Raw genomic sequence first — 13,381 nt, 5'->3', positions numbered from 1 at the left:
CTCTCTGTTGGTTAGCAAATTCTTCAAAGTCATCCAAAAGCCTGTTTCGATAGTCAGTTGGATTTATTCTAGATCATCATTTTATACAAGAGTATGCAAATTAATGAAATAAAAAAGCATTAAGACCAGCAATTTTAATACTACATAGGTTCATATGGTTTTTGATCTCTATATTTACCTATGCTAGAATACCCAAGTTCTATCCTATAATTTCCTCTTTCGATAGCAAATCACAAGATCAAAATCATCTAATTAATAGCCAGTCAATTAGAAGCAATAAGCTCAGAATAAATCATACAAAGATAGAAGAGAATTACTTCAAATTAGCATAGAAAAACAAGTATAGTTTGAAACTAGATTACATCGTTTTCTTCTAATAAAGAAAATTTAGTTCATGCTAAAAATTAAATTCAACATAAACGAATTTACCATAATATTTTCTAAGAGGAATGGAAGAAATCACTGAATAATCCTCCTCATCTGCAACGTTGTCCACGTTGTTGGCGTCGCTACTTCCAGGTTCACTTCCCTTCTTTTTTTTAATTCTTTTTTTTTTTTCTCTATGCCCGTCAAACAGTGATAGGTTTGTAGATGATTGATTTTTTTTTTTTTTACCTTTCAAATTGCCTGGTGGTAGGTAGCGCCGTCATGAGATTTTTTTTTTTCAGCGTGTTTTTAATTATTATTATTTTAAATCCTTCAACAGCTTCCAACGTCCATGATTTTTGAATTTGAGCCTTTCCAAAAATCTCGTTCCTGATTCTGCCGTTCAGCCTCCTCAAAATCGTCAGCTTCCTCCAGACGCTCCGTTATCTCTTATGCCTGAAAATCAACTTCAAAATTTGCTTCTTGTATTTTAGAATCTGCCTTTTAACTGGTCCCGATTTCTTTTGCTCTTAAAAAATTCAACTTAATTTTTGTCTCCAAATAGCTCTGGTGACCAGTTCTCTTATTCAGATAAATCTTCATAAACCAGAGAGTTTTTAGACAATAGACTTTTAAAATTTATATCTTTCTTTCTTTCAAATTTGAAATAAAATTTAAATGACAAAAATTAAGCCTAAAATCAACAAAAATAAATAAAATTGGACTAAAGTTTAAAGTTAAGAAGTGATAAAATATAGGAAATTATGCAAGCCATCAAACACCCCCAAAATTAAAACTTTTTTTGTCCTCAAACAAAAATAAAATAAAATGAAAAACCACTATAGATGATATCAACTAGACCCCATAGAGAAGTATCATCACTCACCAAGCCATGATCTGAATTAGATTTCATCACTAGTATCTTACTCTTTTAATATCTAGGATAGCAGGAAAATCAATAAAAAATTTAACAATTTGTCAAGCAAAAGTTAAGAGGTTACTTGATATGAACCCGTGGGAATGAAATTCCTTGAACACACAATCAATTTGAAAACTCTCCAAGAAAATTAAAATCAAGTCAACGGATGGAGAACCTAGACCCCATGAGAACTCGTTTCAAGAACCTAGATTATATTAAAATCTAGACCCGTTGAAGAACCCGTCTCAAGAACCCAGATTACAAAGGAGAAACGCCACAAAGGTTGTAATTACCTTTGATAAGTTCAAGAGTTCAAACAAGAACAAGAGGAGAAAACTCAACTCACAAATAAAATTCAATATTGTCTCAGTTTCAAATGAGGCTACAAGGAGTATTTAAACTAAACCTAATTAAAACTCTAGCCAAAATAAAGCCCCTTTTACCCAAAATGCCCAGATGAACAGTGTCACCGCACAGTACGCGTGGCTACAGTAACGCTACAGTACCCCTCTTGAAACCTTAGTTCTTAAAAAGTAACTTTCCAAATAAGCCATTGGCCAAAATACAAGGCCTTCCCGAAAACTCTAGTTCATTAAAAATAAGACGTGTGGGTCAAGCATATTCAAGCCCACTTATTCTAAACCAATAAAATAAATCATTTAACCAAATTGGAAGCCTCCAATAACAATAGGCTCTATCTGTAAGTCATGTCTTCCACAGCTTGAATGAAGTGGATCAAAGTTGGTTCTCCTTCTTTCAAGCCCATCTTAACTGTTGGGCTCTTGCTAGCTTCATCCCAAGTGGATTGTACCAATCCGTGCATTGCTTCCTTGATCTTCTTAGCCCTTGATCTTGTAATTGGCCCATTTGGAACTTGCAAATGATTTTTAAGAGTAGGCCCACCTTGGTTCCCATCATTACTTCATCCTAAAGTTAAGACCTTGAGTGTGAGTGTGTGAGATAGTCAATTTAACTCCAAACCACTTGTAAAATCTGATAAAAGTAGAACAACTGAAACAAGAAGAATTCTCTCAAAACTTAATCCCATAAGTCCAATTTTCAGAAATCCTCTTCATTAATGTAATCAAACCAAAATCAAAGATCAAAAGGTCTTTAATCAGGTTGTAGTGATAGGCCACAGGGTGAGGGCTAAGAAATAAATGGATAAGGAAAATCAAAGCAAACTGGGAAATATTTGGTGGAAAGAACAATAAAAGAGAATTTCACATAATTCAAACCATAAATTTTTCTCGACTATATGCTCAAACTGTGATATTATTGTTTCTGTAATCAATGAAGCAATAACAACTACACCTTAAGCAAAAATTGAGGTGATCTGCTCTCCATTTATTGAATTTTTTTCTATTTTATGCTTCTTGCCATGATGAATAATAAATCACCTCTGGGCAAAAGACAAACCCAACAAAATTTTATTTTATTTTATTCTTTTCAGCCTCTTACCTTTTTCGTTCAGCCACCTCTTGATATGAACCCGTGGGAATGAATTCCCTTGAACCCATAATCAATTTGAAAACTCTCCAAGAAAGCCAAAAATCAAGTCAAGGATGGAGAATCTAGACCCGATGAGAACCCGTTTCAAGAACCTAGAATATATTAAAATCTAGACCCGTTGAAGAACCCGTCTCAAGAACCCAGATTACAAAGGAGGAACGCCACAAAGGTTGTGATTTACCTTTGATAAGTTCAAGAGTTCAATCAAGAACAAGAGGAGAAAACTCAACTCACAAATAAAATTCAATATTGTCTGGCCTTCAAATGAGGCTACAAGGAGTATTTAAACTAAACCTAATTAAAACCCTAGCCAAAATAAAACCCCTTTTTACCCAAAATGCCCTGATGAACAGTGTCGCGCTACAGTACCGCGGCTACAGTACGGCTACAGTTCCTCTTGAAACCCTAATTCCTAAAAAGTAACTTTCCAAATAAGCCATTGGCCAAAATACAAGGCCTTCTTGAAAACCCTAGTTCATTAAAAATAAGACGTGTGGGCCAGGCATATTCAAGCCCACTTATTCTAAATTAATAAAATAAATCATTTAACCAAATTGGAAGTCTCCAATAACAATAGGCCCTATCTCTAAGTCATGTCTTCCACAGCTTGAATTAAGTGGATCAAAGCTGGTTCTCCTTCTTTCAAGCCCATCTTGAGTGTTGGGCTCTTGCTAGCTTCATCCCAAGTGGATTGCACCAATCTGTGCATTGCTTTCTTGATCTTCTTGGCCTTTGATTTTGTAATTGGCCCATCTGGAATTTGCAAATAATCTTTAAGACTAGGCCCACCTTGGTTCCCATCATTCCCCCTCTCCTCAAAAGGATTCGACCTCGAATCTCCACCTGGATCAAAAGGAAAAATGTTAGTAACATTGAAAATAGCAAAAACTTGATACTTACTTGAAAAATCTACTTCATGTGTATTTTCATTAATTTTCTCAAGAAATTGAAAATGTTCATCCAAGCTACTCCTATCATCAACAAGTAAAGCCATCAAAGGTAAAGCAGTAAGTGGATTAAAACCATAAACAACCTTAAATGGAGAATAAGAAATAGTAGTATGCAAGGTTTTATATGCACACTCTAATAAGGGCAAATGATACTCCCGCAAATGTCCATGTAGCAATTCAATGAATGGCAAATGATACTCCCACAAACGTTCATGAAACACACCTAAAGTTTTTCTTACACCACTCCAATTATATGCAAACTCAATGAATGGCAAGTAATACTTCCACAAATGTTCATGCAACACGTTAATAAATGACAAATGATACTTCCACAAACATTCATGCAATACGTCAGTGAATGGCAAATGATACTCCCACAAACGTTCATGCAATATATTGAAAGTCTTCCTTACACCAAAGTTACCCAACAAACCACCATGTCTATCACACACAAGCAACTTAAGCATAAAACTAGTTGGCACACAAAATCTATTCTCTCTAAACAAGTACCAATCTAATTTATAGAACTTACCAAACGATGTTTTTTCATATGTTCCATACACACTAGCAAAGTCATCATCATTAGCATGCAATTCCTTATTATATTCAAGTCTCAACAATTTTGCATCTAAAATGAAGATAAGGACGTACCTTCTTGCTAAAGCATTAACCACAAAATTTTCCATACCTTGTGTGTATTTGAATACATGAGGAAAAGTCTCAACACAGTTCTCCCGCTTAGCATGCATTATAGTCAACGACTTACCTTGTCCCTTCAAGTGTGAAAAAGACTCATGTTTTTCAAAGAAAGGTCGGTTAGGAATTGTCGCACCTGGCACAAAATCAATATAGTGCTTTATCTCCCTAATAGGTGGCAATCCACAAAACACGCCGCTAGAAATCATGACCTCATATCCCTGTAACAAAGAAACAACAACACTAGGCAAAGAGTCGTTAAATTTGTTAGTATAAAAGTTTGCCTTAGCATAAAAACTCACTTTTGTCTCTCTGTTTCTCTTTGCAATCTCTCTTTCTTTTTCCTCTCGTGGCACCACTCTTTTTCTTGACTCTCAGCCACCTCTATATTTTCTTTTTCACTCTCTCTTTCTCTTGAAGTTTCGGCCTCCTTCTCTCTTTTCATCTCACTATATTTTTCATTTTCACTCTCTTTTTTTCTTTCACTCTCCTCATTTTTTGAACTCTCGGCCTCACAATTGTTTTCCAACTCATTCTCTATTTTTCTTGAGGTTTCAGCCTCACCCTCATCTTTTCCCTTAGGTAGTTCGGTCTTCCCTTTTTTTACAGCTTGATCATTTTTGTCCCACTTTGGTTTCCAAGGAGTACTAGAAACCAAAGTATACCTTGATGTACCCTTTATTTTCAACTTCCTCTCCACCTTCATAGCCATGTGTACCATGTCCTCTACCTCCACATAATGTTGCAACTCAACTACGTTGGCTATCTCCCTATTCAACCCACTCAAAAATTTTGTCATCGTGGCCTCCCGATCCTTCACTACATTAGCTCGAATCATAGCCACATTCATCTCCTTATAGTAATCCTCTACACTCCTAGACCCCTGTGTAAGATTTTGTAATTTTTGGTGGTCTCTATAGTAGTGGCTAGGTACAAATCTCCGCCTCATGATAGCTTTTAATTCTCTCCAAGTTTCTACAGGCCTCTCAAGATTCCTCCTCCTATTGGTCACTAATTGATCCCACCAAATACTGGCATAATCAATGAACTCAATTACCGCCAACTTCACCTTCTTCTCCTCAGTGTAATTATGACAATCAAACACCAACTCTATTCTTTTCTCCCACTCTAAATAAACTTTAGGGTCAGTTCTACCTTGGAATGATGGTATTATCATTTTGATGCTCCCAAGGTTCTTATCTACTCCATCTCGACCCCCCGGCTTTGCCCCAAGTTTCCTTCCACGCCTAACTCCTCTATTTCTACCCAATCCAACTTCATATGTTAAGTCTTCCTCATCCTCACCATCTCCCTCATTCTTATACTCATTTTCAACTCTATGCTCACGTCGCCTCCTATCTCTCCCACATTGAAGATTTCTAATCGTTGCTTCCTGATGATCCATCCTATCTCTCACTTCACCCAATACAAAGTTCAACCGCTCAAACTGTTGTTGCATGGCTTGCAACACATAGGATGAGTTATCTGCTCTCCCCCTTAGTGATGCGTTACTCCGCTGAGACATTATAAGGTGCTGCACAAAAGAATGTTAGTGGCAAAAAGAAAACCTCACACACTCCCTTACGTGTTTACACTCGAATAATGGCACTCCACTCGCGTTTCACTCTTAATTGACTTTTTCTCGATAATAGTCTCACACTCTCTTGCCTTTTACCTCAAGAGTTTTCTCACTCAAGTTCTTTAAGAACTAGTTGAACTAAATCAAGACAATACAACCTTGTATTATTCCAACCAGTAATATAGATCCAAGAAACAAGAAACAAGGAAGGAATAAAACGACACGGGACTCAAGAAATTTATATGAGGGAAAGAGTAATTATAGAACAAAATACCAACTACAAATATGTATTCAGCCTCTTTGAGTATAAAACTCAATCAACAAATTTTTTCTTTGTCTTTGCTATAACTATGTAGCAACAACCCTTCAAATGCTACCTCTCCTTATCTTCTTCTCCTTCTTCTTCTTCTTCTTCTTTTTTTTTCTTTTTTTTTTTTCGAATTTTCTTTTCTTTTCTTTTCTTTTCCTTTCCTTTCCTTTCCTTTCTTTTCTTTTCTTTTCTTTTCTTTTCCTTTCCTTTCTTTTCTTTTCTTTTCTTTTTTTCTAATTCAATCACAAACATAAATACTCAATTGTAAAAATCAAGCAATTGAATTGAAGCACACATAAATTGACAACGAAATGGAAGAGAATCAATGGAACGACATTTCAAGCAATTGAAAAACTCAGATATGCATTAAACCCTAGAATTTTGAAACCCTAGGTGATGCAAATTTCAGCCAAACCCAAAACCTTTAGAATTTTGGCAATCTACTTTTCGTTTCTGTAATTTTTTTTTTTTTTTTGGCAACTCTAGAACAATGTAGCCCTAGAATTAAATTTAAGGATGCAAGAAATTAAAAGATAGAATCAGACCTGATTGGAAACCTGGCTCTGATACCAAATGATATGAACCCGTGGGAATGAATTCCCTTGAACCCACAATCAATTTGAAAACTCCCCAAGAAAGCCAAAAATCAAGTCATGGATGGAGAATCTAGACCCGATGAGAACCCGTTTCAAGAACCTAGATTATATTAAAATCTAGACCCGTTGAAGAACCCGTCTCAAGAACCCAGATTACAAAGGAGGAACGCCACAAAGGTTATGATTTACCTTTGATAAGTTCAAGAGTTCAATCAAGAACAAGAGGAGAAAACTCAACTCACAAATAAAATTCAATATTGTCTGGCCTTCAAATGAGGCTACAAGGAGTATTTAAACTAAACCTAATTAAAACCCTAGCCAAAATAAAACCTCTTTTTTACCCAAAATGCCTGGATGAACAGTGTCGCGCTACAGTACCGCGGCTACAGCACGGCTACAGTACCTCTTGAAACCCTAATTCCTAAAATGTAACTTTCCAAATAAGCCCTTGGCTAAAATACAAGGCCTTCTTGAAAACCCTAGTTCATTAAAAATAAGACCGTGTGGGCCAGGCATCTTCAAGCCCACTTATTCTAAATTAATAAAATAAATCATTTAACCAAATTGGAAGTCTCCAATAACAATAGGCCCTATCTCTAAGTCATGTCTTCCACATCTTAAATCAAGTGGATCAAAGCTGGTTCTCCTTCTTTCAAGCCCATCTTGAGTGTTGGGCTCTTGCTAGCTTCATCCCAAGTGGATTGCACCAATCTGTGCATTGCTTCCTTGATCTTTTTGGCCCTTGATTTTGTAATTGGCCCATCTGGAATTTGTAAATAATCTTTAAGACTAGGCCCACCTTGGTTCCCATTACCTCTGTTCTTGTAGCCTTTTCAAATCTTCAACCTTTTTTTTTTCCTTTTTTTTCCCTCTTTTTCACACACTTGGATCGTACGGAGCATAATTTCCTTTGAACAAACTTTCTCTTTAAATGTTGATTTCCACCAAAGTATTTTCTCAAACTGTAAAAGGTAAATCATGGTTTTTCAGACTTAAAACAGGAATGGTTGATATGGTTAAAAGAACAAATAAAAGCTTATGTAAAGTAAGGCTCAAGGGGTTGACTATGCGAATACACCATGCAATGATGGCATGATAACTAGGATGGCTGGGAAAGCTTTTTGGTTATAACAAAAAATTACCTAGATCATTTCTCTAATATTTGGTATCAACTAAGATTTCACCTCAATGATCCATCAACGACTTCTAAAGCAAAGCAAGATTGAACTTCCTTGACCCAGTTAATTCAACTCCTTCTCCTTATAAGCAAAATGGAATAATAAAAAAAAAGAACTATGTGGTCAATTATGTTCAAGGACAAAGATTTAAATCAAAGTACCCTCAAAACTCAGCCTGACATAAAAGAAATTTTTGAAATTTTTTCTCAAATCTATCCTCAATCACAAATTTCAGAGTCATAAAGAATTCAATCATACTCAAATACATGCTTTGTAAGAGAATTCGACAACTCAAGACATCTAGAATCACAAGTAAAATAAAATAAATAGAAATCAAGAAGACCAAATGACTATAGTAGTTTACACCCCAAACTTGAACTAGACAATGTCCTAATTGTAATTCAAAAGTGAGAAAGATTGAAGAAATGAAAGGAACTTGCCTGGTTTCATGGTGAATCAGCCATAGTTTGCGATTTCAGCTCTTTATTCCTGCTAAACAAACTTGCATCAAAATGTAAATTACTCAAAATAAAAATAAAAGAGTAAAATAAAATTCTATAGGCTACCTCCCATAAGTGCTTGTTTTAACGTCTACATTCAGACTTTTCAATATTCATCAATTAGGGTCTCCAAGAGAAATAAGTGCACAGTTCCTCTCCACTTGTTCTCCATAATAATGCTTCAATCTCTGATTATTAACTCTAAATATACTCCCTATCTTGTCCTTCGAATCATAGTTAAACTTCTTTGTAGTTTGCTGCATCTTTTTTTTCAGAAAATGCATAATCCGACTTTGTTACAATCATCTCTAGCCTCCCCACTTCATTGTTAAGTGATGTATCTTGCTGCAAAGATTGTTCTAGGTGATCGGCTGATGCATCTTCTTGAAAAACTTCTTCCACACATTGCTTAAGAACATCTAGCCAAAAGCAAGTGTTTGGCTCTTCTGGAAATCTCATATCTTGGTAGATGTTGAACATAATCTCTTCCTCGTTTTTTTCTCAATGTTAATTCACCATTTTGAACAATAATTAAAGCCCTTCCTGTAGTCAAGAATGGTCAGCCAAGAATGAGTGTGACTTCTTGGTCTTCCTCCATATCTAACACCACAAAATCAATATGAAAAATAAATTTGCCCACCTTTACCAATACTTCTTCTATGATTCCATGTGGATACTTGATGGATCGATCTGCCAGTTGCAAAGAAATGGTTGTGATATGAACCCGCGGGAATGAAATCCCTTGAACCGACAATTAATTTGAAAACTCCCCAAGAAAGCTAAATTCAAGTCAATGGATGGAAAACCTAAACCCGATGAGAACTCGTTTAAAAAACCTAGATTATATAAAAATCTAGACCCGTTGAAGAATCCGTCTCAAGAACCTAGATTACAAAGGAGGAACGCCACAAATGTTGTGATTTACCTTTGATAAATTCAAGACTTCAATCAAGAACAAAAGGAGAAAACTTGATATGAACCCGCGGGAATGAATTCCCTTGAACCCACAATCAATTTGAAAACTCCCCAAGAAAGCCAAAAATCAAGTCAAGGATGGAGAATCTAGACCCGATGAGAACCCGTTTCAAGAACCTAGATTATATTAAAATCTAGACCCGTTGAAGAACCCGTCTCAAGAACCCAGATTACAAAGGAGGAACGCCACAAAAGTTGTGATTTACCTTTGATAAGTTCAAGAGTTCAATCAAGAACAAGAGGAGAAAACTCAACTCACAAATAAAATTCAATATTGTCTAATCTCTCAAATGAGGCTACAAAGAGTTTTTAAACCCAAACCTAATCAAAACCCTAGCCAAAATAAAGCCCCTTTTTCCCAAAATTACCCTTGATAAACAGTACCGGCTACAGTACCCGCGGCTACAGTAACCCCAACAATAAATTGATGAAACCCTAGTTCCTAAAATGTAACTTTCCAAATAAGCCCTTGGCCAAAATACAAGGCCTTCCCAAAAACATAGTTCATAAGAAATAAGACATGTGAGCCAAGCATTTTCAATCCCACTTATTCTAAACTAGTAAAATAAATCATTTAACCAAATTAGAAGCCTCCAATAACAATAGGCCGTATCTCTAAGTCATGTCTTCCTCAGCATGAATAAAGTGGATCAAAGCTGGTTCTTCTTCTTTCAGACCCATCTTCAGTGTAGGGCTCTTGCTAGCTTCATTCCAAGTGGATTGCACCAATCCGTGCATTGCTTCCTTGATCTTCTTGGCCCTTGATCTTGTAATTGGCCCATCTGGAATTTGCAAATGATCTTTAAGACTAGGCCCACCTTGGTTCCCATCAAAACTCAACACACAAATAACATTCAATATTGTCTAACCTTCAAATGAGGCTACAAGGAGTATTTAAACTAAACCTAATTAAAATCCTAGCCAAAATAAAGCCCCTTTTAACGCAAAATGCCCCTGATGAACAGTCTTGCGCTACAGTATGTGCGGCTACAGTATGGCTACAGTAACGCTACAGTATCTCTTGAAACCCTAATTTCTAAAAGGTAACTTTCCAAATAAGCCCTTGGCCAAAATACAAGGCCTTCTCGAAAACCCTAGTTCATTAAAAATAAGACGTGTGGGCCAGGCATCTTCAAGCCCACTTATTCTAAACTAATAAAATAAATCATTTAATCAAATTGGAAGTCTCCAATAACAACAATAGGCCCTATCTCTAAGTCATGTCTTCCACAGCTTGAATCAAGTGGATCAAAGCTGGTTCTCCTTCTTTCAATCCCATCTTGGGTGTTGGGCTCATGCTAGTTTCATCCTAAGTAGATTGTACCAATCCGTGCATTGCTTCCTTGATTTTCTTGGCCCTTGATCTTGTAATTGGCCCATTTGGAACTTGCAAATGATCTTTAAGAGTAGGCCCACCTTGGTTTCCATCAGGTTGTGTGTTTCATCTCTCCAAGTCCTAATTTCTTGCAAACAGAAAGTGGCATAAGATTAATGCTAGTACCAATATCACATAAAACTTTATTAAAAAATGAATTTCCAATAGTGTATGGCAAAGTGAAACTCCCTGAATCTTTTAATTTTTGAGGAAATTTCTTTTGAAGAATAGCACTGCATTCTTCAGAAAGTTTTATTATCGTTTTGAACTCCTCCAACCTTCTTATCTTGGAAATGAAGTCCTTTAAGAATTTGACATAATTTGGCATTTGTGCCAAAGCATCTACAAAATGAATATTTTTGTGAATTTTCTTAAAAATAACCAAATATTTAGAAAATTACTTATCTAATTTTTATTTTTGGAAACGTTGAGGCTAAGGAAGTTGAGTAGGAAGAATGGGGAGGATTGTCAGGAAATGAAATTGCTGGAGGCTTGTCAGTTTCTCTCAATGTATCATCAACAATCTCTTCTTCTTCCAATTTATTCTTGCTTTGGCCATTGTTTGTAGTTGTAATGATGGACTTGGTTTCCTTTGATGGTGACCTCTTAATTTCTCTTCCACTCCTAAGTGTGATGGCCTTACATTGTTCTCTTGGATTCACTTCTGTGTTGTTAGGAAGTTCCTCTTTGTTGGGTATTGTTGGTTGTAGCTAGTTGCCTAATTTGCACTTCAAGTTTCTTTATAGAGGCTCCCATGTTGCTACAATGAGTCTCAATGTTGTCCAACCGTGAATCTGTCTTTTTAAACCTTGCATCTGTCTCCTCAACAAAGGAAATCATAGCATCCTCAAGTGACATTTTCTTCTCACTTAGTTGACTATCAAATCCTAGAAAAGGTTGCAGCACATTCTTTGTGTTTCTGAAGTCCTTTATGGTAGTAATTTGGCATAGGATTACCACGATAGTTGTAGTTTCGATTGTTGATGTATTGAACTTATTCCTGACTCGCTTCATTACTCAGAACTATCATACTTGTAGTTGCAACATATTCTACACTTTGTGGTACCCTTTGGGTTGTCAAAGCTAAAATTTGATGGGACAGAGAGGAAACGCTGAAAGAGCTGGTAACGGCTCTAATTAATGAATCCCCGCAACTTTCTTAGCCATAGTTCTTTCGGTTCGCTATTGATAGTTATTTGAGGTCATTTCTTCCAAAAGAGAGGTAGCACCTTCAGCTGTCTTTGACATCAAAGTTCCACCATCAACAGCATCAATTATGGTCCGAGTTTACTCATTTAACCCATTGTAGAACATTTGAACTTGCAACCAGTCCTGCAATCTATGTTGAGGGCAATGTCAAATCAAATCTTTATACCTTTCCCATGCCTCATAGAGCAATTCAAAATCATGAGATTGTAGCCAACCTCTTGCCTTATCCCTCAAAGAAAAAGGAAATAATTTCAGTCTAATGGTGTCTTCAGTAATACCATTAATCTTTACAGTAAAATTGATCTTAAAAGTGGGTACTATCAAATTAGAATGAAAGAGGGTGATGAATGGAAAACTGCTTTTAAGACTAAGTATGGGCTTTAGGAATGGTTGGTTATGCCATTTGGACTTACAAATGCGCCCAGTACTTTCATGAGATTAATGAACCATGTCCTACGTGTATTCATAGGCAAGTTTGTGGTTGTGTACTTCAATTATATCTTAGTGTACAACAAGGACTTAAATGAACATATTGAGCATTTGAGATATGTGTTTGATGCGTTGAGATGTGAAAAGTTGTATGCTAATTTCAAGAAATGTGCCTTTTGCATGGAAAAAGTTGTTTTTCTTGGTTATGTTGTTAGTACAAAGGTATAGAGGTGGATGAAGAGAAAGTCAAGGTATTGAGGGTGACTGTCGCCTCATCTCAACTTCGTCGAGGCTTTCTCCCTTGGTAAGCTACCACCCAACGCTCTTTTCCCCCCACATTTGTTGCTATCAAGCTAAAGGGACCTTATAAAGCTCCCGTAACCCTATTGTTTACAAGAATAGAAATTTAAGTTTAATTACATTGCTACCCTTGGGAAGTAAGCCATAGCAGATTATGTTTTAGTCTTGGGCGGCTTTGATTTTATTAGATGTATGTTTGAGTTAAAGTTTTGTTGCTATCAAGTTCTAGCAGCAAATGCAAAGGTGGCTGAATTAATTGACGAGGAGAGGAAGGAATGGAAAGTGGATTTGGTTGCTAGGGTGTTTAATAAGGAAGAAGCTAACATGATTTGTGCTATTCCCATTAGCTATCTTGGGGCAGTTGATAGGATGTTTTGGGGCTTCTCAAAGAAGGGTAAGTTCACTGTAAAAAGTGCTTACCATGCTGATGTGCAATTGAAGATAGAAAGGAAAGGGAGATCCTTTGAAGGAAGTAGGGATGCTAATC

The 13,381-nt window shown here is 36.3% G+C and overlaps 1 pseudogene; it reads left to right on the top strand.

The window, feature by feature from the left end:
• The first annotated feature begins 12,292 nt into the window (after nt 1-12,292).
• LOC121243797 lies at nt 12,293-12,371 on the top strand (annotated as a pseudogene).
• Nucleotides 12,372-13,381: the final 1,010 nt, after the last annotated feature.

The sequence above is a fragment of the Juglans microcarpa x Juglans regia genome, chromosome 8D, assembly GCF_004785595.1.
Source record: "Juglans microcarpa x Juglans regia isolate MS1-56 chromosome 8D, Jm3101_v1.0, whole genome shotgun sequence".
NCBI lineage: Eukaryota > Viridiplantae > Streptophyta > Magnoliopsida > Fagales > Juglandaceae > Juglans > Juglans microcarpa x Juglans regia.
The sequence above is the reverse complement of the archived record's forward strand: the minus strand, read 5'-3'. Positions and strand labels throughout refer to the sequence as shown.